The sequence below is a fragment of the Dasypus novemcinctus genome, chromosome 19 (assembly GCF_030445035.2).
Source record: "Dasypus novemcinctus isolate mDasNov1 chromosome 19, mDasNov1.1.hap2, whole genome shotgun sequence".
In the NCBI taxonomy this organism is placed as follows: domain Eukaryota; kingdom Metazoa; phylum Chordata; class Mammalia; order Cingulata; family Dasypodidae; genus Dasypus; species Dasypus novemcinctus.
In genome coordinates, this window is record NC_080691.1 from 39,646,428 (window position 1) to 39,668,992 (window position 22,565).

Below are 22,565 nucleotides of genomic sequence, written 5' to 3' on the forward strand. Positions count from 1 at the left end.
TAGCTGTATCAATTTATACCACCAGCAATAAATAAGAGATACTTGGCATTGTCAACTTTTTTATTTTTGTGAATCAAATGAGTGTTATATGACATCTAATTATAGTCTTGACTTGCACAATCCCCATTTTTTTTCTGTTTAACCAACTTTCTTGAGGTACAATTTACATATAATAAAATGCATCCATTTTATGTAAAGTTTGTTTTGACAAATGTATACAACTGTGCAACCGTCATCACAGTTCAGATACAGAACACTTTCCATCATCAAAAATGTTGCCTTGTGCCTCTAAATCACATGCATTTTTTAACATTTTTAACCTTTTAAGTGATTTCAAACTTACAGGTTTCAAAAATAACACAAACCCCTGAAAGAGAACTCCAACCCCCCCAATACCCAGAATTCACCAATTTTAATATTTTGCCACATTTGCATTCCTTCTCTTTCTCTCTCATCTATTTTCTGAGCATTGGAGAGCAGGTTGCAGATATTATAATCCTTGAACCCATAATACTTTCATGTACACTTCCTACAAACAAGGATATTCACTTATATAATCACCTTAAGTGCAGTTGTCAAATTCAAGAAATTCAACATTGATATAAAGCTTATATTCTACATTTCAATTTTTCTTATGTCCCCATAATGTCCTTTTGAGCCATTTCTTTTCCATTCTTAGATCCCAGCCAGTATCATGTATTGCATTTAATGGTCATTATTGTATTAGTTTCTCTCTCTTTTTTTTTAAATTGTGTAAACATACACAGCATAAATCTTTCTATCCCAACCCCCCTAAGTATACCATTTAGTGGAATTAATCACATTCACTGTGTTGCAGGGCCATCATCACCATTCATTACTAGAACTTTCTCTTCACACCAAACAGAAATCCTGTATTCATTTTGCATTAACTCTGTTATCCCTGCACCCCACCCCTGGTAACCTGTACTCTACTTTCTGCCTCTTTGATCTTGCATTTTCTCTGATATTTTCTTTGTGGTTACCATGGGGCTTAAATCTAACATCCTAAATCTATAACAAATCTCATATGCTTTGATATCTATTTAACTTCAATAAAGCATAAAAATATGTTCTTATACTCCTTCAATCCCCACGTTTATGTAGTTCTTGTCACAGATTACGTATTTATACATTATGAGTCCCAAACCATTGATTTATTATTATATTATATTCATTTGCCTTTTTGATTCTGTAGGAAGTAAAAAGTGGAGTACCAATAAAAAATACAATAGCGCTGGTATTTATATTACCCATGTCATTATCTTTACTAGAGATTTTTATTTCTTCCCATGATTCAAACAATTGTCTAATGCCCTTTCGTTTCAATCTGCAGCACTCCCTTCAGCATTTCTTGTAGGAATGTGGTGAGGAAGTCCCTTCACTTCTGTTTACCTGGCAGTGTCTTAATTCCTCCCTCAATTTTTGAAAGACAGTTTTGCTGGATATGGAATTCTTGGTTGGTAATTTTTTGCTTTCAGCACTTTAACTGTGTCTTCCCACTGCCTTCTTGTCTCCACGGTTTCCAGTGAGAAGTCAGCAGTTAACTTCATTGAAGTTCCCTTGTATGTGACTCACTGTTTCTCTCTTGGAGCTTTCAGAATTCTTACTTTGTCTTTGACAAAGTAAGACAATTGACAATTAGATTATAACATGGCAAAGTGCATATCTATTTGGATATATCCTGTTTGTAGTTCATTAAGCAGCTGGATGTGCATATTCATGCTTCATGTTAAATTTGGTAAGTTTTCAATCCTTATTTCTTTGAATATTCTCTCTGCCCCCTTCTTCCTCCTCCTTCTGGAACTCCCATAATGTGTATATTGGTATACCTGATCATGTCCAACAGGTTCCTCAGGTTCTACTCACTTTTCTTCATTCTTCTTTCTGCTCCTCAGAAGATTTCAATTGTCTTCTTGTAGCAGTTTGGTATTACTTATGAATTCCAAAAATAGGTGTTGGATTATGTTTGTAAATTGGTTTGTTCCTCTGGGAACATTAGATTGTATTGGATTCAAGGGTTTCACTCTTACTTGGTTAAATTATGATTAAGGCTTTGATTGGGCTACATCAGTAGGAAAACAACAAGGCAGATGAGTTTAGTTGGAGTTTTGAGCTGGAGCCCAGGAAGTAAACATGGGATATAGCAGAGAAGCTGAGCCTGGAGAGACTCGATCCTTGGGGAGAGAGACAAAGCCTAGAGAGCCTGATAGTCTGTAGCTAACCTTGAGGAGAGAAAAGAGCAGCTGAGCCCAGAGAGAAATGAGCCCCAGGAGAGAGATAAGACTTGTCCCAGCCTACAGCTGAGATTGGAAGAAGCTGGGACCCTGGAGCCTTAAGAGGAAGATCTCAGCAGCCATCTCGCTGCTACACATGGCAACAGACTTTGATGAGGGAAGTAACTTACACTTTATGGCCTGGTAACTGTAAGCTTCTACCCCAAATAAATACCCTTTATAAAAGCCAACAGATTTCTGGTGTTTTGCATCAGCACCACTTTGGCTGACTAATACACTTTTCTTCAAGTTCACTGATTCTTCTGCCAGCTCTGATCTGTCGTTGATCACCTGTAAGGAATTTTTAATTTCTATTACTGTGGTCTTTAGCTCTCTTTGGTTCCTTTTTATAATTTCCATTTCTCTGCTGATATTTTCCTAATGTTCATCTATCTTTTTCCTGATTGCTTTTAGTTCTTTTCCATGTTTTCATGTTTTTCCTTAGCTTTTTTAGCATATTTAGGACCATTTCATTTTTTAAAAGTCTTTGTCTGGTATGTCCCAGGTCTGATTCTCCTCACTGATGATTTCTGATGCTTTAATCTTCTTCTTTGCCTGGACCATCACTTCCTGTTTCTTTGTGTATATTTTTGTTGTTGAAACCTGGACATTGTGGTATTTTAATGTTTTATTACTAGAATTTGGACTCTGAAGCATCTGTTCCTTAAGCCTGTATCCAGTTAATGTTATGACAGAGCTTTCCTTGAATGCTGGAAGCTAACCAAAAAAAAAACAACACACCTTTCTCAGACTTTGCAGATTGACCTGTGCAAGAGCTCTCCTTCAGAGCTTACCCATACGATGAGTTTAGAGAATAGCTCCAGGCCAAAGCTTAGGGCCCTCCCTGATCCTTTCTTCACATGTGTCTTTATTGGGCATGCATGTCTGGCCCTAGGAATTCTCCCATTTACCACAAATACATGTGTCCCCTCTTCCCTAGGGAACATTTCCTCATGGTCCTGGGCACTGCACTGGTTGTCCTACAGGCAGCAGTCCCTCACCCCAGGCAGTCACTTCGCTACTCCCCCACAGCATTCTGTAGAAGAGCTCTGTGACCGCCGTCTACATGAAGGGCATGTTCTGGGACAGTGAGTCCTGAGTCTAAGGCCACCAGACAGACAGGGCCAGACATACATGCTCCCTGTATGTGCTCGAGAGTTACTGTCCTCCCTCTGGAACTGGGATCAGGGATCTGTACTGGAAACGTGGGCTGGCTGTGTGCCAAGACAGTGAGGGGTAGGAGAGGGCCAGCCAGAGTGCCCGGAGAGCCTACCGCTTTTAGGCAGCCTTTTTCTGATTTGGCAGTCACCCTGTTACTGCAGTCCTTTAACTGTTTTCTGGAACTTTGAGTATTTTTGCCAGTCCTTGCTGATTGTTCAAAGCTTCTGTGGAGGGACAGAACACTGAAGCTTCTCACTCTGCTGTCTTGATTGGGGCAGGGCCTTTCCATTATTTTTACCTCAACTGAAAAACTGTGGGTATTTGGATTAGAATTTCTACCCCCACCCTTCCCCTGATGGCTCCCTTGTCTGTTTGCTCATAGTTTTGTTTGTTTTTGCTTGTTGTTTATGCTCATTGTCTGCTCCTTGTTTTTCCCTAAAGTTTCTCTTTTAATTGTGGCTTCCTCTGGTACTTATGCTCTGGCTTTTTCTTGAGAAGCTCATATGATTGCTTAAGCTTATTCTAAGGAGAAGGTGCCAACAGTTGGGCGTAGTAGCATTCATATTACCAGGAATTTTCACATGCTCTTTGTAAGTATTGTCACATATGGAAAGTATTTCTGGGAGGTATGGGTAATGGTTCCAACAATGTGCTGAGAATATAAATGAAAGAATACACGAGGTTCTCATCCTGTTGCTTAGCAGTCTTTTTTACATATCCAGACATTTACAGTCTTTTGGGATATCAATAAGGATGATATGGCTTTGTGCTCAATTTTTTCCCAGTTTTTTGTTTCCATTAAAATTTTTTTTCATCATCAGTTCTCATCTCATAAGGAACATGTGATTATGTGAAATTGTGTCAGGAACATGTAATTACATATGAAATTAGGGAAGTATTCATAATTGATGTAAAATTTTCAAAGGTATTGGCTAAGCAGGACCTTAATGGAGAAAGTGTTTGTGACAGTTTGAGATTATGTTTGTGAATCCCAAAAAGAGAGAGATTATATTTGTAAACTAATCTCTTCATCTGGGTGTGATACCCTTTGATTATATTGGATTCAGTTGAGGGTCCCTTGATTAAATTACCTGTTAAGATTAGGGCTTTGATTCAACTATGTCAGTAAAGCATGACTCAGGTTGAGTCCCTGCCCCATTGGTGGGTCTGTTATAAAATGGAAACTCCAGATAGATACACGGGAAGAGAGAGCACAGCAATATTTGACCTTGAAGCCCCAGGGAGAGATGACCCATTCACCTGATAGTTTGCAGCTGACCTTGAAAAGAGACCAGAACAACTGAGACTGATACAGAAAGCCCAGAAAGATGGGGAACAGATGTAGCTCAACTGGTTGAGCTCCTGCTTCCCCTTTACAAGGTCCTAGGTTCAATCCCTGGTACCTCCTAAAAAAAAAAGATAAAACAGGAAAGCCCAGAAAGAAACAAGCCCTATGCCAGGAGAGAAAGGAAGCCCTGAGAGACAAGCCCTGTGCCAGCCTATAGCTAAGAGAGAGGAAGCCCAGAGGAGAAGGCTGAACCTTTGCAGAGATCAGCTGCCATCTTGCTTCAACACGTGACAACTGACTTTGGTGAGAAAGCGACCCTGAGTTGGACTCTTTAGGGCCTTGTGACCATAAGCTTTTACCCCAAATAAATACACTTTATAAAACCCAACAGATTTCTGGTACTTTGCATCAGCACCTCTTTGGCAGACTAATATAGTGTTCCAAATATAAACTTTAGCCAATTAATGACAAAATGGGTTTGATTAAGCATGATCCTGTTTGGTTATATACCACTTGCCCATTTGATGACATTGTAAATGACATTTGTTCCATAGGAAATGATTTCAGATAGAAGCATTGGTTTTACTTTATTTATTGTTCAGACTGATCTGTTCCAGGAATGGCTGAGCCACTTATAAGGAAGGCCTCAAGGAAATTAGCCTGGATCTATAAAGAAAAGAGGCTGTAGTCAAGTGAAAGTAAACGTTGAAAGCCCTCTAACTGAGCAAGACCATTCAGCATTTGGCAAGCTGGGCCCATTTTGGGGTGGTGGCCAGGTAACAAAAGATTGTGCAGGGAAGCAGATGTGGCTCAAGCAATTTGGCACCTGTCTTCCACATGGGAAGTCCCAGGTTTGGTACCTGGTGCCTCCTAAAGAAGACAAGCAAGACAGAGAGCTGATGACATGGGCTGGTGTGGTGAGCTGATGCAATTAGATGATGCACTGGGATGATGCAACGGAGAGACACAAGGAGGAAACACGAGAGACACAGCCAACAGGAATGGAGGTTGCTCAAGCAATTGGGCACCTCCCTTCTACCTGGGAGGTCTTGGGTTCAGTTCCTGGTGCCTCCTAAGAAAAAAAAAAGACAAGCAAACAACGAACAGACACAGAGAAGAATTAGTGAATGCAAACAATGGGGGGAGGGGAGACATAAATAAATAAAATAAGTCTTAAAAAAAAAAAGATTGTGCCCCTAGACATCTTTGCCTCTAAGATGGATTGTGCATGAATTCCTCCAGTGAGCCAGACTTGCCAAGGCCAACTGTCTTGGAGTCTGAGGACTTAGGAAATACTGTTTCTGCTGTCCATTTAGGTAATACTTTAAGGACGGGAATGGAAAAGACTGTCCCGTTGCAGAGTCCCTGAAAAAGTAAAGCTCAGGGTGCAAGCCTGCAGGACAGGTTGGGCGCCCCAGAAGTTGGCCTTATTATATTGGATTCGGCTTTAATTTGAAATATCGTTCAGTGTTGCATACTCTAAGACCGTTAGGAAGCTGAAAAGGAATGCACAGGTCAATAACGTGTAAACATCCACTGGAAGTCTATTCTCTTGACATTTAGCATGTGGGTGTTGCAGAGAGGTCACGGGCAGGCTAGCAGCATGTTTTGGAGGAGTGCAAAAACACTCCTCCACATGCCGACATTCTGAGCAGTTCTAGTGACTTGAGTCCTAATTTTCCCCATAAACTTGCTCCATCTCCTGATTCTCCTCTTTCTATGAATAGCTCCCCACCACCCAGGCTTGGGTTGGAAACCTGAGTCACACTGGCTGCCTCCCTTCCCCACCCCCCCCCACCCCACCCCGCATCAGAATGCACTGCCAAGCCCCGTCTGTCCCTTCTCTAGCTTTTCCTCTCCATCACTACTGCCTCATCACAGTTCAGGCTTGCCTTCTGCTAAGGTAGGGGACTCTGGCCACTTAACAGATACCCCAGCCTCTGTCCCTGGACTGTGCAGCCCCGCTGTGGTGCTAGCTCCTTATCCAGGTGACTTTGTCACTGCTTCGCCTTCTCAGCAAGTCCATCCCCTGTGTAAGCAGTTCCCTGTATTGAATTTCTTCTGTTTGGAGTACTTCCAATCACCCCTGACTGATCCAAGGTCCAGCTCTTCCTTCTCTGGGCATGTCTATGGGCAGCTCTACAGACAATGTCATGGCAAAGGAACGCCAAGTTCAGCATCTTCTTTGTATTCCACCTTGGGCTTGGCACAGCACTTTGCTGCTGATAGGCTCTCAACAGCTTGGTTAATTTCTGAATGGATGAATGAGTGAGTGAATGAATGAGAATCGCTTGTGATTTCACGGGATTTCAGAAAGCCAAGTATGTTAGTGCCAAGCTTGGATTTTTCTTAGTTTGTTCTTTTTATTTAAAAACTCGGTTGCTGAAATAAGTCTGGGAAGATAAATTGGAGCTTGCAGGCTTAAGCCGGGAGTGCCAGAACTGTGGATTATCTGGAAATATTATGTTAGTGGGCTTAAATGCATTGAAATAAGCCACTCAGTGAACAGATAAGCTTATTCCTCTGATCCTTATTTGTATTTTCTTAGGGTTACAAGTGTTTGTATATGTGGTCTGCGTATACCTAGAATGATCTGTCACTTTGTAAAGCATGGCAGGGGCTGGAGGACTGGGGAGCAAAGAACATTTTCTTTTCATAATCTTACAACTCTTTAAACTAGTTTCCTATGTGACTGACGGTTTGCCACGCATGTGTTATATGCACTAGACTCTGGTGGGTCCATTTGGAGAATAAGACCTTAAATCTGCAGGGTGCTCTGCAGGGCTCAGAGCAATTTCCAGCCTTGTCACTCTGCGAGATGGAGGAAGAAGCAGAAGCTCAGCAAGGCTGTGACTTGCTGGAGATGGGAGCACCAGGACTCGACCACAGCCTTCTGACTCAGCCTGTTTACAGGTGTCCCCTTACCTCACACCGGAGAGACTGCTCTTGTTGGGGTCCCCAAGACCACGTCCAAGTCCGATGATTCACTGGAAGGACTTACAGGACTCAGCATATAGTTATTGTATTAGTCAGCCAAAGGGGTGCTGATGCAAAGTACCAGAAATCTGTTGGCTTTTGTAAAGGGTATTTATTTGGGGGTAAAAGCTTACAGTTGCAAGGCCCTGAAGAGTCCAACTCAAGTTTACTTCCTCACCAAACTCTGTTGCTATGTGTTAAAGCAAGATGGCGGGTGACATCTGCGAGGGTTCAGCCTTCCTCTTTCCTCTCAAGCCTCCATGGGTCCAGCGTCTTCTGATCTCAACTGTAGGCTGGCGTAGGGCTCATCTCTCTTCCTGGGGCGAGTTTCTGGGCTCAGCTGCTCTGTTCGCTTAGCAAGGTCAGCTGTACACTATCAGGTGAATGGCTCATCACTCTTCCCAGAGCCTCTGCTGTGTCAATGGAGCTCTCTCTCACCCGCTGTGTATCTTCTCTGTGTCTATCTCTGTGTTCTTGATTGAGCATCCATTTATATAGCCCACCAAGGGGGTGGAGACTCAGCCCAGCACACCCTAATGATGTGGTTGAATCAAAGCCCTAATCTTGATTTAATCAAGTAAACATAAAGCCTTTGAATTTAGCACTATCAAAGGGTATCACATCCAGAGACACAGACCAGTTTACAAACATAATATCTCTTTTTGGAATTCATAAATAATATCAAACTGCCACAATTATATCTATATAGCTATAATTTATTATAGTAGAAGGATGCAACACACTGTCAGCAAACAGGGAAGGTGCATGGGACAAATTCCAGTGGAAACACCAGGCACAAGTTTCCAAGAACCCTCTCCCAGTGCAGTCCCACAGGACGTGCTTAATTCCCCCAGAAATGAACTGTGACAACATATGGGAAATGTTGCTAACCAGGGAAGCTTGTTAGAGCCTCGGTGACGGGATTTTTATTGAAGGCTGATCACGTAGGCACCCTCTGCCACTTTCAAGTATACAATTCAGGGGGTTCATTACATTCACGAGTTTTGGGGTCATGCCAGGTACTGCCCACTTTTTTTTCTTTTACGTGCGACTCTTTCCCACATCTGTTTCCATTTTCGAGCGTTCCCGGAGTTCTGATCACTGAGTAATGCTTCACTTGTCTTGTCACCTCCTCATGTGGTCGGCCACAGCTCTGTGCGTTTAATTTCCATTTAACAACCTTGACTCACACCATTTGATCTGCGTTGCAGGGCCATTGCCTGAAATCAGGAGGAGGGCTGGTGGCATTGCTGAGCTTATGCAGGAAACTAGTTTTTTTTTTTCCCTTTGAAGCAGGAGTAAGTAGTGTCTTCCTAAAATATATAGTGTGGCAGATTCTCTTGGGCTTACCCGATAAAGCCTTGGTGCCTGGGCTCAGCAATCACTGCCCTTCCCAGCAGGGCCCCTACCTCTCTGTCCTCTCCCATTTTCTGTCCTTGAGCCTTCCTCTGCCAACTCACCATTTAGTATCCCCCCATCTGAGAACCACATACCTTTCCATCTCCCCTCCAGACCTCTGCTGCTGAAATCCTAGCTAGGTGTTCTTTTTTTTTTTTTTTTTTTTAGGTGCCCGGGCCAGGGATTGAACCTGGGACTTCTACCTGGGAAGCCAGTGCTTGACCACTGAGCTGCACTGGTTCCCTAGCTGGGTATTCCTTTTAAAAAAAAAAAAATTTTTTTTAAATTTTTGTGGGTGGGGTGGGTGGGTAGGAAACAAACTGTTGCATTTAAAGCCTTGAATTAAATAGGATATTATTAACTGTTTTTTTTTTTTTTCCTACTCTAACCCATTTTTTATCCCTCCATCCTGAGGACCCTGGGATGGTGTTGTCCACTCTACCTGTAAATCGAGAGGGAGCTTAGATCCCACATGGCTGATGGATGGGATTATCCTCCTTGCAGTTAAAGATTCTGTTGGTTCCATGGTGTGGTATCCTCACTTCCCTGTTAGCTGACCTGGGAAAGTCCAATGAACTGGAGAGTAGGTGTTGCAACTCTGCTGAGGCTCAGGGCCCAGCTGACACATGGCTAGCCCAGAGATTCAAGTCTCCTGAGCATACACCTACACCAACCCCAATGCCAACCATGGATTCAGTGAAAGTGACACAAGAGGCATGTGTAGAGAGGTCCCACCTGAGTCCAGCTCCGTCACACTCAGGAGCACAAATTCCAAAGTAGCTCCCGCTGGGAAAGCACTGAACTCCAGAGGCATCTACCATGACCTGGGTGTCTCCGTAGCCTGCAGGAGCACCACTACCTGGGGTTGTACTACTTTGACTGTCTCTGAGATCCTGCTGAGATGTATGTAAGTATTCTTAATTCAAGGCTTGGCTCAGCAAGGACCTGCCTGGATTCGCCTGCAATGAGCTGGAGGAAGAGTCCTTCCTCTGGGTGTCCTTTTAGCTATTGTGTCATTTGGTCGTGCACCCCTGTCATGGATATCGGACCATCCCTCCCCCAACCCCTTAGTTGCAAATCGCTCTCCTCCCCGCCAAGTGCAGGTCTTTCACGGTAGTCTTCCCCTGGGGATGCTGAGCATAGAGCCTTGTACTTAGTAGACTCCCAATAAATTTCAGTAAAGAGCCTTTGTAGAAAGCACATGTTGTCATTTTAATCTTTCTCTTGGTATAAAGACCCAACATGCAGCCTGGACCAAGCTCACTGCAGTAGCCCCAGAGCCGTTGCTGAATTGCTGGGCAGATAGAGTGACCACTCAGGGCTACACAGGGTTCGGCTTTTTCTGCCCCTTTTCTGAGCCTAGCATGAGTCAAGGATATAGGATGGTATCGAGAACTCATTGTATTAATTTATTTTTAAAATTCTTTGTTAAGATAGGCCTACCTGGCAAGGGAGATGCTGTGATCACAAAGGTGGTTTTCCCAGGGCAAGGCTTATCCATTGCCCTCCAGATGTGCTGACCCCTGTGATTTCCCCAGGTGTGGGAAACCCCACCGCATAATTTGTGGTAGTGGGGGACTGCGTTCGCACTCTCCTCTGGAAAAAAACCAATGCATAACTCTTTGTTATGAAGAATTTAAGTGTAGATAGAAAAATATATGAACTCCTCCGTGCATCCATTACCCAGTTTCAACAATTATTAACTCCTGGTCAATCTGATTTCACCTTTATCCCCCTCTCTTATTATGATTATTAGATAGCAAATATTTATTGTCTTTTTAAAGATTTTTGTTTTAACACATATACAACATAAAATTTCCCATTGTAACCGCTTTCAAAGTTACGATGCATTTGTGATAGCTATGTTCACAATGTAAAATTTTTCCGTACCCTAAACATAAACTCTACCCATTACACATTAACTCCCCGTTCCTCACCCACACTCCCCTCCCTGGTATCCTATAATCTACTTTCTGACTCTATGAATTTACATACTCTAGTTATTTCACAGAACTAAAACTAATTACTAATTCCTTACTATCGAAAATATCCAGTAAATATTCACAGTTTCAGTTGTCTCAAAATTCACACATTGTTTTGTGACCCAAATAAGGTCCACATAGTGAGAGTGCTGTAATGCCTTTTTTTGTTTTGCAATAGTGACGTACATCTGTTCTTTTTTTTCCCTTTATTTTGTTTTATTCATTTTAAAAAAATATTACATTAAAAAAATATGAGGTTCCCATTCACCCCCACCGCCCCCACCCCACCACTCCCCCCACAGCCACACTCTTCCCCATCATCATGACACATCCATTGCATTTGGTGAGTACATCTCTGGGCATCACTGCCCCTCATGGTCAATAGTCCACATCATAGCCCATACTCTCCCACGTTCCATCCAGTGGGCGATGGGAGGATCTACAATGTCCGGTAATTGTCCCTGCAGCACCACCCAGGACAACTCCAAGTCCCGAAAATGGCTCCACATCTCATCTCTTCCTCCCATCCCTGCACCCAGCAGCCACCATGGCCACTTTTTCCACACCAATGCCACATTTTCTCGATTACTAACCACAATAGTTCATGAATAGAATATCAGTAAGTCCACTCTAATCCTTACTGTATTCCTCCTTCCTGTGGACCTTGGATTGGTTGTGTCCATTCCACATCTATGTCAAGAGGGGGCTTAGATTCCACATAGATACTGGATGCAATCCTCCTGCTTTCAGTTGTAGACACTCTAGGCTCCATGGTGTGGTGGTTGACATTCTTCAACTCCATGTTAGCTGAGTGGGGTAAGTCCTATAAACCAGAGTGTAGGAGCTGAAGTCTGTTGAGGCTCAGGGCCTGGTTATCACATTATCAGTCCAGGGATTCAGATCCCCTGGATATATCTTAAACCCCAGCATCAACTACAATTCCAGTAAAGTAACAGGGAAGGCTTGTGAAAAGAGGTCACATCTGAGTCCAGCTCCATTACGCAGAGACACCAGCTCCAAAGAAGGGCCAACTGACATGGCAGTGAACTCCATCTGCCATGACCATAAAACCTGTGGGTCTCTTTAGCCCTCAGAAGAACCAATACCTGGGGTTGTATCTACTTTATCTGTCTCTGAGACTCTGCTCAGGTGTGCATAAGGGCAATCCTTCTGACAACCTCCAGACTCTTTTAGTGCAATGCCTTTTAAGTGTCTTTTAAGTAGGTTCTTAAAAACAAGAAACAAAAAACAACTTTCAGGGAAGCGGATTTGGCTCAACAGTTAGAGCGTGCACCTACCACACGGGAGGTCCAGGGTTCAAACCCAGGGCCTCCTGACCTGTGGAGCTGGCCCACGTGTGGTGCCGATGCGCACAATGAGTGCCATGCCACGTAGGGGTGTCCCCCTGTGGGGAAGCCCCATGCACAAGCAGTGCACCCCGTAAGGAGAACCGCCCAGCGCGGAAGAAAGTGCAGCCTGCCCAGGAGTGGCGTTGCACACACGGAGAGCTGACACAGCAAGCTGACACAACAAAAAGAGTCAGATTCCCGGTGCCGCTTTTAAGAATATAAGCGGATACAGAAGAACACACAGAGAGCAGACAGCTGGCAGGTGGATGGGGGAAAGGGGAGAGAAATAAATAAAAATAAATCTTTAAAAACAAGAACAAACAAATTGCAATTGATTTGTGAAGGATGTGGGGTTTTGACCTGTAGCATTTCCCACAGGCTGGATTTGTGGCTTCCTTTCCCTTGGCGTAGGTGAATGTGTTCTGGGTCTATCCTCTGTAGTTCCTTAATTTGGGTATAGAAACCGATCAGGTAGTGATGTGTTCTTTCATCAGGAACTCATACAGTCTGGTGGTGAGTAGCCTCATTCATTCCGTAGGGCCTTCACAATGGAGCTATTTCACTTCTTGGTCACTTATGAACTTCTGTAAAGAGAAACTCTCCCTCCTCTGCTATTCTTTGGTTACTCAATGGTATAGTTCTCACAGGAAAGGCAGAATAAATTCTTGATTCTTTCCTTTTAGTCACCAGTTCTCAAAATAACGAGTTGGTTCTTACTTTTCAATGGTGACAATTTAGATCTTTTTAAAAGTATTGCTCTAATCTCATGGATATAAACATGCTTGGATGTTTCAATCTATTGCCATTTTTACCTTTACTCATGTTCAGAATGTCCTGCCTTGTCTTTAGTTAGTGGCTTCAAGATGCTCGGGAGACCTTTTTATTTTTTTTCTTTTCTTTCTTTCTCCTTTTTTTTTTTTTTTTTTTTTAAATCTGGAATCTTTTTTTTTTTTTTTAGGAGGTGCCAGAGATTGAACCCAGGACCTCATACATGGGAAGCAGATGCTCAACCACTGAGCTACTTCCACTCCCCTGGAGTCCTCTTGCTGAGACCCTGATAGTATCACTAGCTTCCTTGCTGTCTGGTTTGAAAGGATGTGCCAGGCTCATCTTATATATATCTTGTCACAGGCCTGGGACCAGCCATTTCTCAAAGGAGCCCAAGTTCTTTTTGGTAGGAAATTGTACCTACCAAAAATCATAGTCTCGGTGCCCCAACTGGTTGTTGATACCAAATTGGTCATTGTTTTTAGGTCTTTTCAGTGTACAGAGCTAGGAAATATAAATGCTTATCTCATTTAAAAGAAAATGTATTGCACTTGTTTCAGCAGCACATACACTAAAATTGGAACAATACAGAGAGATTAGCATGGCCCCTGCACAAGGATGACAACCAAATTTGTTCCATATTTTTTTGCTGTTATGAATGAAATATAATGAGCAAACTCATGGAGTAACTGGCTAGAATATAAGTCACCAGAGAATAGAATGTGATTAGAGAATGAAAAGCTGTTTAACCTGTGCAGAATTGGTAAAAAGTTGTTTGGAAATGTTTGGAAATGAATAGAAATGGTGAAATCATAGATTTGTGATTTTGTAGCACTAACATATGGGTATGATAGTGTTCGGTTATTATTTATTTATTTTTGAGTCGTGAAAATTCTCTAATATTGAATGAACTGATGAATGCACAACTCGGTGATTATACCAAATTCCATTGATTGAACACTTTAGATAAATTATATGGTTGATGAACAAAAAAACAATAGGGTGGGTTGGGGGAAAACTACACCAAATGTAAGATATGGACTATAGTTAGTAGTAATACTTTGACGATGCTCTTTCATAATTTGTTACAAATGTTTCACAACAATGCAAAGTGTTGGTGGTGGGTGATATATGGGAGCACCGTATGATGTTATGCATGTTCGCTTTGTAAGTTCACAACTTTTACTATATAGTTATTGTTTATGTATGTTCATGTATGAATGATATACTTCACTAAAGTTTTTAAATGAAACAAAAAAAATGCTTTACAAATTCATACTGATATTCTCAAGGCAAATTTGGATCACAGTGGTCTAGCTAGAACTCATTTTATTTGTGTCCCATCACCTGGCTGTCCTATAAGGTGTTGGGTCTGGTGTCCTTTAATCAGGTGAATTTGTAATCGTCTAGGTCCCAGAGCCATGCCATGCTGTAGGTCTTCAGAGGCCTACTCATGTAGAAAGGATGTTTGCCACGTGACAATATTATTCAGCTAGGGCTTGGCCAGGCTTCAAAAATCTTTCCCAGAGTTGCTCACATGATACGAAAGGTGGAAGTCAACACTGGTGAACTGGAAGGTTTTTTTTTTGTTGTTGTTAGGAGATTGTATTAGTCAGCCAAAGGGGTGCTGACGCAAAGTACCAGAAATCTGTTGGTTTTTATAAAAGGTAACCTTACAGTTACAAGGCCCTAACGAGTCCAACTCAAAGTTACTTCCTCACCAAACTCTGTTGCCACGTGTTGAAGCAAGATGGCGGGTGATGTCTGCGAGGGTTCAGCCTTCCTCTTTCCTCTTAAGGCTCCTTGGTCCCAGCTTCTTCTGATCTCAGCTACAGGCTGGCACAGAGCTTGTCTTCTTTCCTCTGGGGCTCGTTTCTTTCTGGGCTCAGCTGCTCTGGTCTTTTCACAAGGTGAGCTGTAAACTGTCAGGCTCATCTCTCTTCCCAGGGCTGCAGGATCCTCTGTGTATCTTCTCTGTGTATCTACTTCTCATTCTCGATTGAGTGTCCATTTATATAGCCCACCAAGGGGGCAGGGACTCAAGCTTGCATGCCCTAATAACATGTTCAAATCAAAGCCCTAATCTTAACATAATTTAATCAAAGGCATCTCAGCTGAATCTAATATGAACAAAGGGGATCATCCCCAGAGGAACAGACCAGTTTACAAAAATAATCTCTCCTTTTGGATTTCCTAAATAATCTCAAACTGCCACAGAGATCAATGGCAAGTGCGTCCATGGGGGTGAGGGGAATAATTCTTTGGGGAAAGACAGAGAATTCCAGACTCTTTCAAAGCTCTGGCCTCCTGTTTCCTTTACCATTGAAAAAAATTTTTTAAAAGCTGTTTAAAAAAGAAATCCTATAAGCAGATGATTTTTCCCCCTCTCACTTCTTTTTCCTCCTCTTTCTTTTCCAAGCCTCGAGGCTTGACTTAACTCTCCTACCTCACCTTCTACCCCCACCCTGGCAGAGTGGCATGTTTGTTGTCAGGTGAAGAGGAGGAGCCCAGGAAATGTTTGCTGGATTGAAATGTGCTTGAGCCTTTCCACCTCCCTCATTCCCCCCTGGCGGGAGAGGGCCAGATGTGTGTATTGGTTGGTTATGGGTCCTTTTTATGTCTTAAGTGGGTATGTGGCTGGTGCTTTCCGGTTTAGGAAGTGCCTTCCCACTTCTGCCTTGCTTCCCATCTTCACTGCCATGCTGTGAGGAAACTGGAGCAGACGCTACTATCCCCATTTTACAGATGAGGAAACCAAGTTCTGGAAAGTTAAATTGCTTCATCTAAGGCCCAGCAACTTAGACCTTTTTCCACTGCCTCCTTCAACATATGGCACGTATCTTGAGGTCATGGCTAATGCAACCCCAGCTCTTCCATCTTCTATTTATTCATCTAACAGCATGCTTATCAATGCCTCTCATATGCAAGGTCCTGAACTGGGCCCTGATTCTAGGGCTGTGAGTGAAGAAGGAAGCTCTGGTCTTTCTCCCAGTCCTGCACTGCAGGCCCTGAGCCCATCCTGCAGGAGCCCAGTTGCCTGAACTTTGGCAGAAACTCAGATTCACTTCTTTTTTTTTAAAACTTGGAATTTTTTTGTGTGTCTTTTTAAAAAAAAGATACATAGATCACAAAAAATGTTACATTAAAACATATAAGAGGTTCCCATATACCCCACACAACTCCCCCCATTCCTCCCACATCAACAACCTTGTGGCACATTCATTGTATTTGGTGAATACATTTTGGAGCTCTGCTGCACCATATGGATAATAGTTTACATTGTAGTTTACACTCTCCCCCAGTCCATTCAGTGGGTTATGGCAGCATACATAATGTCCAGCATCTGACCCTGCAATATCATTTAGGATAACTCCAAGTCCTGAAAATGCCCGCACATCACATCTCTTCTTCTCTCTACCTGCCCTCAGCAACTACCATGGCCACTTGTCTCCCATCAATGATACAATTTCTCCCATGGTTTTTCAACAAGTGTAGAAAGAAAGTCAATTAAATTAACCAGCACTGATCGTCTCACGGAACATACTGGTTGCTTTAAGAAGGCTTCCTGTCAGACCTCCAGCTTCAAGCTGTCTGGTGGCTGAGTTCTGACTAGCTTTTAGCGGTGTACGGATCTCAGCCATACGTGGGTGTGTTGTGAGTGTCTCCCAAACAGTGGCCCTGGCAGCTGCCTCCATCCCAGAGCAGCAGAAGGCAGCCGTTTCTCAGGATAGTTGCCCAGGAATGAAGGTAGGCACCAGACAAGGAGAAATCCAGGACTCATGAGGTCTTTCAATCTGCTCTGCCGGCTTATTGAATGTTTCTACAGTCTACGTATTTTGTAATCATCATCGCATTCAATCCTCAAAATAAGCCTTTTTATTTTATTTTTTAAAGATTTATTTTATTAATTTATACCCCCCCCCCTTGTTTGTGTTCACCGTCTGCTCCTTGTGTCTGTTCATTGTGTGCTTGTCTTCTTTTTAGAAGGCACTGGGAACCAAACCCAGGACCTCCCATGTGGGACGGAGGTGCCCAATCGCTTGAGTCACCTCCGCTCCTTGCTTATTGTGTCTCTCATTGTGTCATTTAGTTGTGTCAGCTCGCCATGCCAGCCCATCGTGTTAGCTCACTTGTCTTTGCTCATCTTCTTTAGGAGACACCAGAAACTGAACCTGGGACCTCCCATGTGGTAGGCAGGTGCCCAAATGCTTGAGCCACATCTGTTTTCTCTTTCTTTTCTTTTTAATGCTTATACATTTGAGCTGAGGAACCTGAACTAGGGCCGGCTGCCTCCTCTGCTCAGCGGCCACCACCCTGCGGTACCATACTGGGTCTGGGAGCTGGCCAGCTCATGCCACCAGGTGTGCTTTGTGGTGCTAAAATGAGGCATATGGAAACAGGAATTTGCCTTTGACATCAGCCTCCTTTGATTTGCAAGAATCCTTGAAAAGTGGGGAGAACTTACTTCTGTTTACCCCCTGTCTTCATGGGCTAGGCTGAGGTATCCTTTCTGAATTTAAGGTCTTTGGATCTTCAAAGAAAAATTCACAGCATGAGACACCATTTTTCTTCACATAATCAACTTTATTTTTAAAGAAGTTTCAGGTTACAGAAAGTGACATTGAAAGCGTAGGAGACTTCCGGCAAGATGATGGCTGAGTGAGCTTGCCTTGCCGTCTCTCCTGGGAAGAGGCAGCTGGGCACCGCTGGAGGTTCTCCGGGACCAGGCTTTCTCAGGATTTTTTCAGGGCAGGAAGTGTATGGACATCGATTTGGTGGGAAGGTAACGGAAAGGACTGGTCTATAAGATATAAATTGAGACTTTTCAGGAGGGGGAGGCAAGATGGCAGCTGAGTGAACTTCCCGGTTACTAGCTCCTGGGGGGAATTGGCTGGGAGGCGTCGGAGACTCTTTGGGACCGGCTGTTTCGGGATTTTTCCTGGTCCGGAGGTGTCTGGACATCGATTTGGAGGGAAGGTAACAGAGAGGATCCATCTGTGAAATATACACGGAGATCCCAGCTACGTGTGGAGGATTCCCTCCTTGGGTAGGTGGAGCCTAGGCAGCTAGCACCGCGCGGAGCCCCGGCGGGCGGCGGCCAGGGTAGCCGAGTCCGGCCGAGCCCGGCTGAGCCGCGGCGGGCTGAGGGGCGGAGCCCAGCTGAGCTCGGCGGAGCCCAGCCGCGCCGCGCCGGGCGGCAAGCGGGAGAGCGGAGCCGCGCTGCGCTGCGCCGGGCGGCAGGCGGGAAAGCCGAGCCCAGCCGAGCCCAGCCGAGCTGCGGCGGGCGGCGGGCGGCAGGCGGGGGACCGGAGCCCAGCTGAGCCCAGCCAAGCCTGGCGGCGGGGTTTCTGTTCTTTGGTTGTTTTTTTTTGTTGTTGTTGTTGTTTTTTTTTTTTTCAATCCTCTCTTTCTTGTCCCCAATATTCTTCTTATACTATTTTACCTTAACAATACAATAGGTCCTACAGGAAATACCTCACATTTGCTGGGTTTCCTCACCCTCCACTGCCTCATTTCTCTGTGAATAGATTTAGCCTATCTACACTATCCCCTTTCCCCTACAACTTGATATCCTCCACCATCTGCTATCTCTCCTATATTCCATCTCCCTTTCTTTGATCCATAAAGTGTCTAACTCTTAAATTCTAATACCTTTGTTTAGTTTTCCATCTGGTATTCGTCCCTGAAACTATTACCTTTCTTTTCTCTTTCCCTCTCTCACGAAAACAATAGCCTCTTAGTACGTACCACATTCCTCCCATATTCAGTCGTCTACCTCATTATAGGTACTTTCCTACTACTATAACTCTACACAATTTACATGATCTAACCTCCATCCTCCCAGAACTCATATTATTGCTTTGTAAACATATATCACCAATACTACTTCACATTTTTTCCTTCCTTACACAATTGACTTTCCCCAGCACTAATACTTTCCTTTAAAGTGAGCTTAACTAGCAATAAGAAATTGGAATAAGAAGAACAAAGTGACAAAGAGAAGATATAACATGCAAAAACAACAGCTAATTAATCTCCAAGACTAGACAAAGAAGCTAAGGAACTGATTAAACCCGTCAAGAAAAAATGCTGACAAGACAGCAACAAAAATCTACAAACCAAACCAGTAATCAGGAAAACATGGCTGAATCCAATCAACAAACTGAAAATCAGGAAGGGGGGCAGGACTTCGCACAAGCAATGAAAGATCTCAGAACATTTATCACCGACAAATTTGATGAAGTAATGAAAGAGGTTAACAGCGTGAAGACAACACTTGGAGGGGAAATTGCAGACATGCGCAAAAAAATAACAGATATGATGGAAATGAACACCACAATTCAAGAAATCAAAAATACACTTGCAGCAAATATCAACAGACTAGAAGAGGCAGAGCAGAGAATTAGTGATGTGGAAGACAGTGCATTGGAAATCAAACAGATAGTAGAAGTGGTCAATAAAAAGGTAGAAAAAATCCAGATAGGACTTAGGGACCTGAATGATAACGCAAAACGCTCAAACATACGTATTATAGGCATTCCAGAAGGAGAAGAGAAGGGAAAGGGGTCAGAAGGAGTGTTGCAGGAAATAATGAATGAAAACTTCCCAAATCTACTGAAAGAGACAGATGTACATATCCAAGAAGCACAGCGCACTCCACTGGTCATAAACCCCAACAGGCCCACCCCAAGACATATACTTGTCAAATTATCCAATGCTCAAGACAAAGAAAAAATTCTAAAAGCAGCAAGAGAAAAGAAAACCATCACATACAAGGGAAATTCCATAAGATTAAGTGCTGATTTCTCATCTGAAACGATGGAGGCAAGAAGGCAGTGGTATGATATAGTCAAGGTACTAAAGGAAAAAAATTTCCAACCAAGAATACTCTATCCAGCTAAACTAGCATTCAAAAATGATGGAGAGTTCAAAATATTCACAGATAAACAGAAACTGAAAGAGTATATCAACAAGAAACCTCCCCTTCAAGAAATTCTTAAGGGAATTCTGCAGGAAGAAGGGAAAAAACAGGACAGTCAGAGATGGAGGAGAGTGTAAAAGCAACAAGAAAGACAAAAATAGAAGGGGAAAATAAAATGATACAAACAAAGTATAACAAACACAAATCCAACCAAAATATGGCTACCATAAATAACTCTCTAAACGTAATAACACTGAATGTCAACGGATTAAACTCACCTATCAAAAGATTCAGACTGGGACACTGGATAAGGAAATACGACCCATCTATATGCTGCCTACAAGAGACACATCTTAGACCCAGAGACTCATGGAGGTTGAAAGTGAATGGCTGGAAAACAATCATACAAGCAAACAACAACCAAAAAAAGGCAGGAGTAGCTATATTAATATCAGACAAAATAGACTTTAAATGCGAAACAATTGTGAGAGACAAAGAAGGATACTATATTTTAGTGAAAGGGACAATTTGTCAAGAAGATCGAACAATCATAAATATTTATGCTCCTAACAAGGGCGCCTCTAAATATGTGAGGCAAACGCTGGAAAAACTAAGTGAAAGAATAGATGCATCTACAATTATAGTGGGGGATTTTAATACACCACTATCAACTCTGGACAGAACATCTCAAAAGAGAATCACTAAAGAAACAAAACATTTGAACAGTATATTAGAAGAGCTGGATCTAATAGACATATATAGATCATTACACCCAAACACAGCAGGATATACATTTTTCTCAAGTGCACATGGAACATTCTCCAAGATTGACCATATGCTAGGCCACAAAGAAAGGCTTAATGAATTCAGAAAGATCGAAATCATACAAAACAATATCTCTGACCACAGTGGAGTCAAGCTGGAAATTTGCAAGGGACAGAGACCCAGACTTCACACGACAATTTGGAAATTAAACAGCACACTCTTAGAAAAACAGTGGGTCAAAGAGGAAATCTCAAAAGAAATCAATGACTACCTTGAAACAAATGATAATGATAACACAACATACCAAAATTTATGGGATGCAGCAAAAGCGGTACTGAGAGGGAAATTTATAGCCATAAATTCATATATCAAAAAAGAAGAAAGAGCAGAAATTGAAGAATTAACTGCACATTTGAAGGAATTAGAAAAACAACAACAAAGTAACCCAACAGGAAGAAGAAGGAAGGAAATAACAAAGATAAGAGCAGAACTAAATGAAATAGAAAATAAGAAAGCACTTGAAAAAATAAACAAGACCAAGAGCTGGTTTTTTGAGAAGATCAACAAAATTGACAAACCTTTAGCGAGACTAACAAAGAAAAAAAGAGAAAAGATGCAAATACACAAAATAAGAAATGAGAAAGCGGATATCACCACTGACCCCACAGAAATAAAGACTATCATAAGAGGATACTTTGAAAAACTATATTCCAACAAAAATGACAATTTAGAGGAAATGGACAAATTCCTAGAAATACATAAGCAGCCCATACTGACAAAAGAAGAAATTGATGATCTTAACAAACCAATCACAAGCAAAGAGATATAATCAGTCATTAAAAATCTCCCAACTAAGAAGAGCCCAGGGCCAGACGGCTTCACAGGTGAATTCTACAAAACATTCCGGAAAGAACTAACACCAATCCTGTTGAAACTATTCCAAAAAATCAAAACAGAAGGAACACTGCCTAATTCCTTCTATGATGCCAACATTACCCTAGTACCAAAGCCAAACAAAGACACCACAAGAAAGGAAAATTACAGACCAATTTCTCTAATGAACCTAGACGCAAAAATACTTAACAAAATACTTGCTAATCGTATTCAACAACACATTAAACGAATTATACACCATGACCAAGTGGGATTTATTCCAGGTATGCAAGGATGGTTCAACATAAGAAAATCAATCAATGTAATACACCATATAAACAGATTGAGAGAAAAAAACCACATGATTATATCTATAGATGCAGAAAAGGCATTTGACAAAATACAGCACCCCTTCCTGATAAAAACACTCCAAAAGATCGGAATACAAGGAAACTTTTTGAACATGATAAAGAGTATATATGAAAAACCTAAAGCCAACATTGTTTACAATGGCGAAATCCTGAAATCCTTCCCTCTAAAATCAGGAACAAGACAAGGATGCCCATTGTCTCCACTCCTATTTAACATTGTCTTGGAAGTACTGGCTTGAGCACTGAGACAAGAACCAGATATAAAAGGCATTCAAATTGGAAGGGAAGAAGTCAAAATTTCATTATTTGCAGATGACATGATCCTATATATAGAAAACCCTGCGAGATCTACAACAAAGCTCCTAGAACTCATAAATGAGTTTAGCAAAGTCGCAGGTTATAAGATCAATGCGCAAAA

The 22,565-nt window shown here is 42.4% G+C and overlaps 1 protein-coding gene, 1 non-coding gene and 1 pseudogene across 3 annotated transcripts in view; all 3 read left to right on the forward strand.

The window, feature by feature from the left end:
• OSBP2 (oxysterol binding protein 2) overlaps positions 1–22,565 on the forward strand; it is a 244,718-nt gene that overhangs the window by 5,085 nt on the left and 217,068 nt on the right. The window lies entirely within an intron of this gene.
• On the forward strand, positions 10,553–10,716 carry LOC111761353 (U1 spliceosomal RNA). Its single transcript, XR_002794747.1, has one exon. It is a non-coding gene; the product is annotated as a U1 spliceosomal RNA (small nuclear RNA).
• Positions 13,768–13,862, forward strand: LOC111761355 (U6 spliceosomal RNA; annotated as a pseudogene).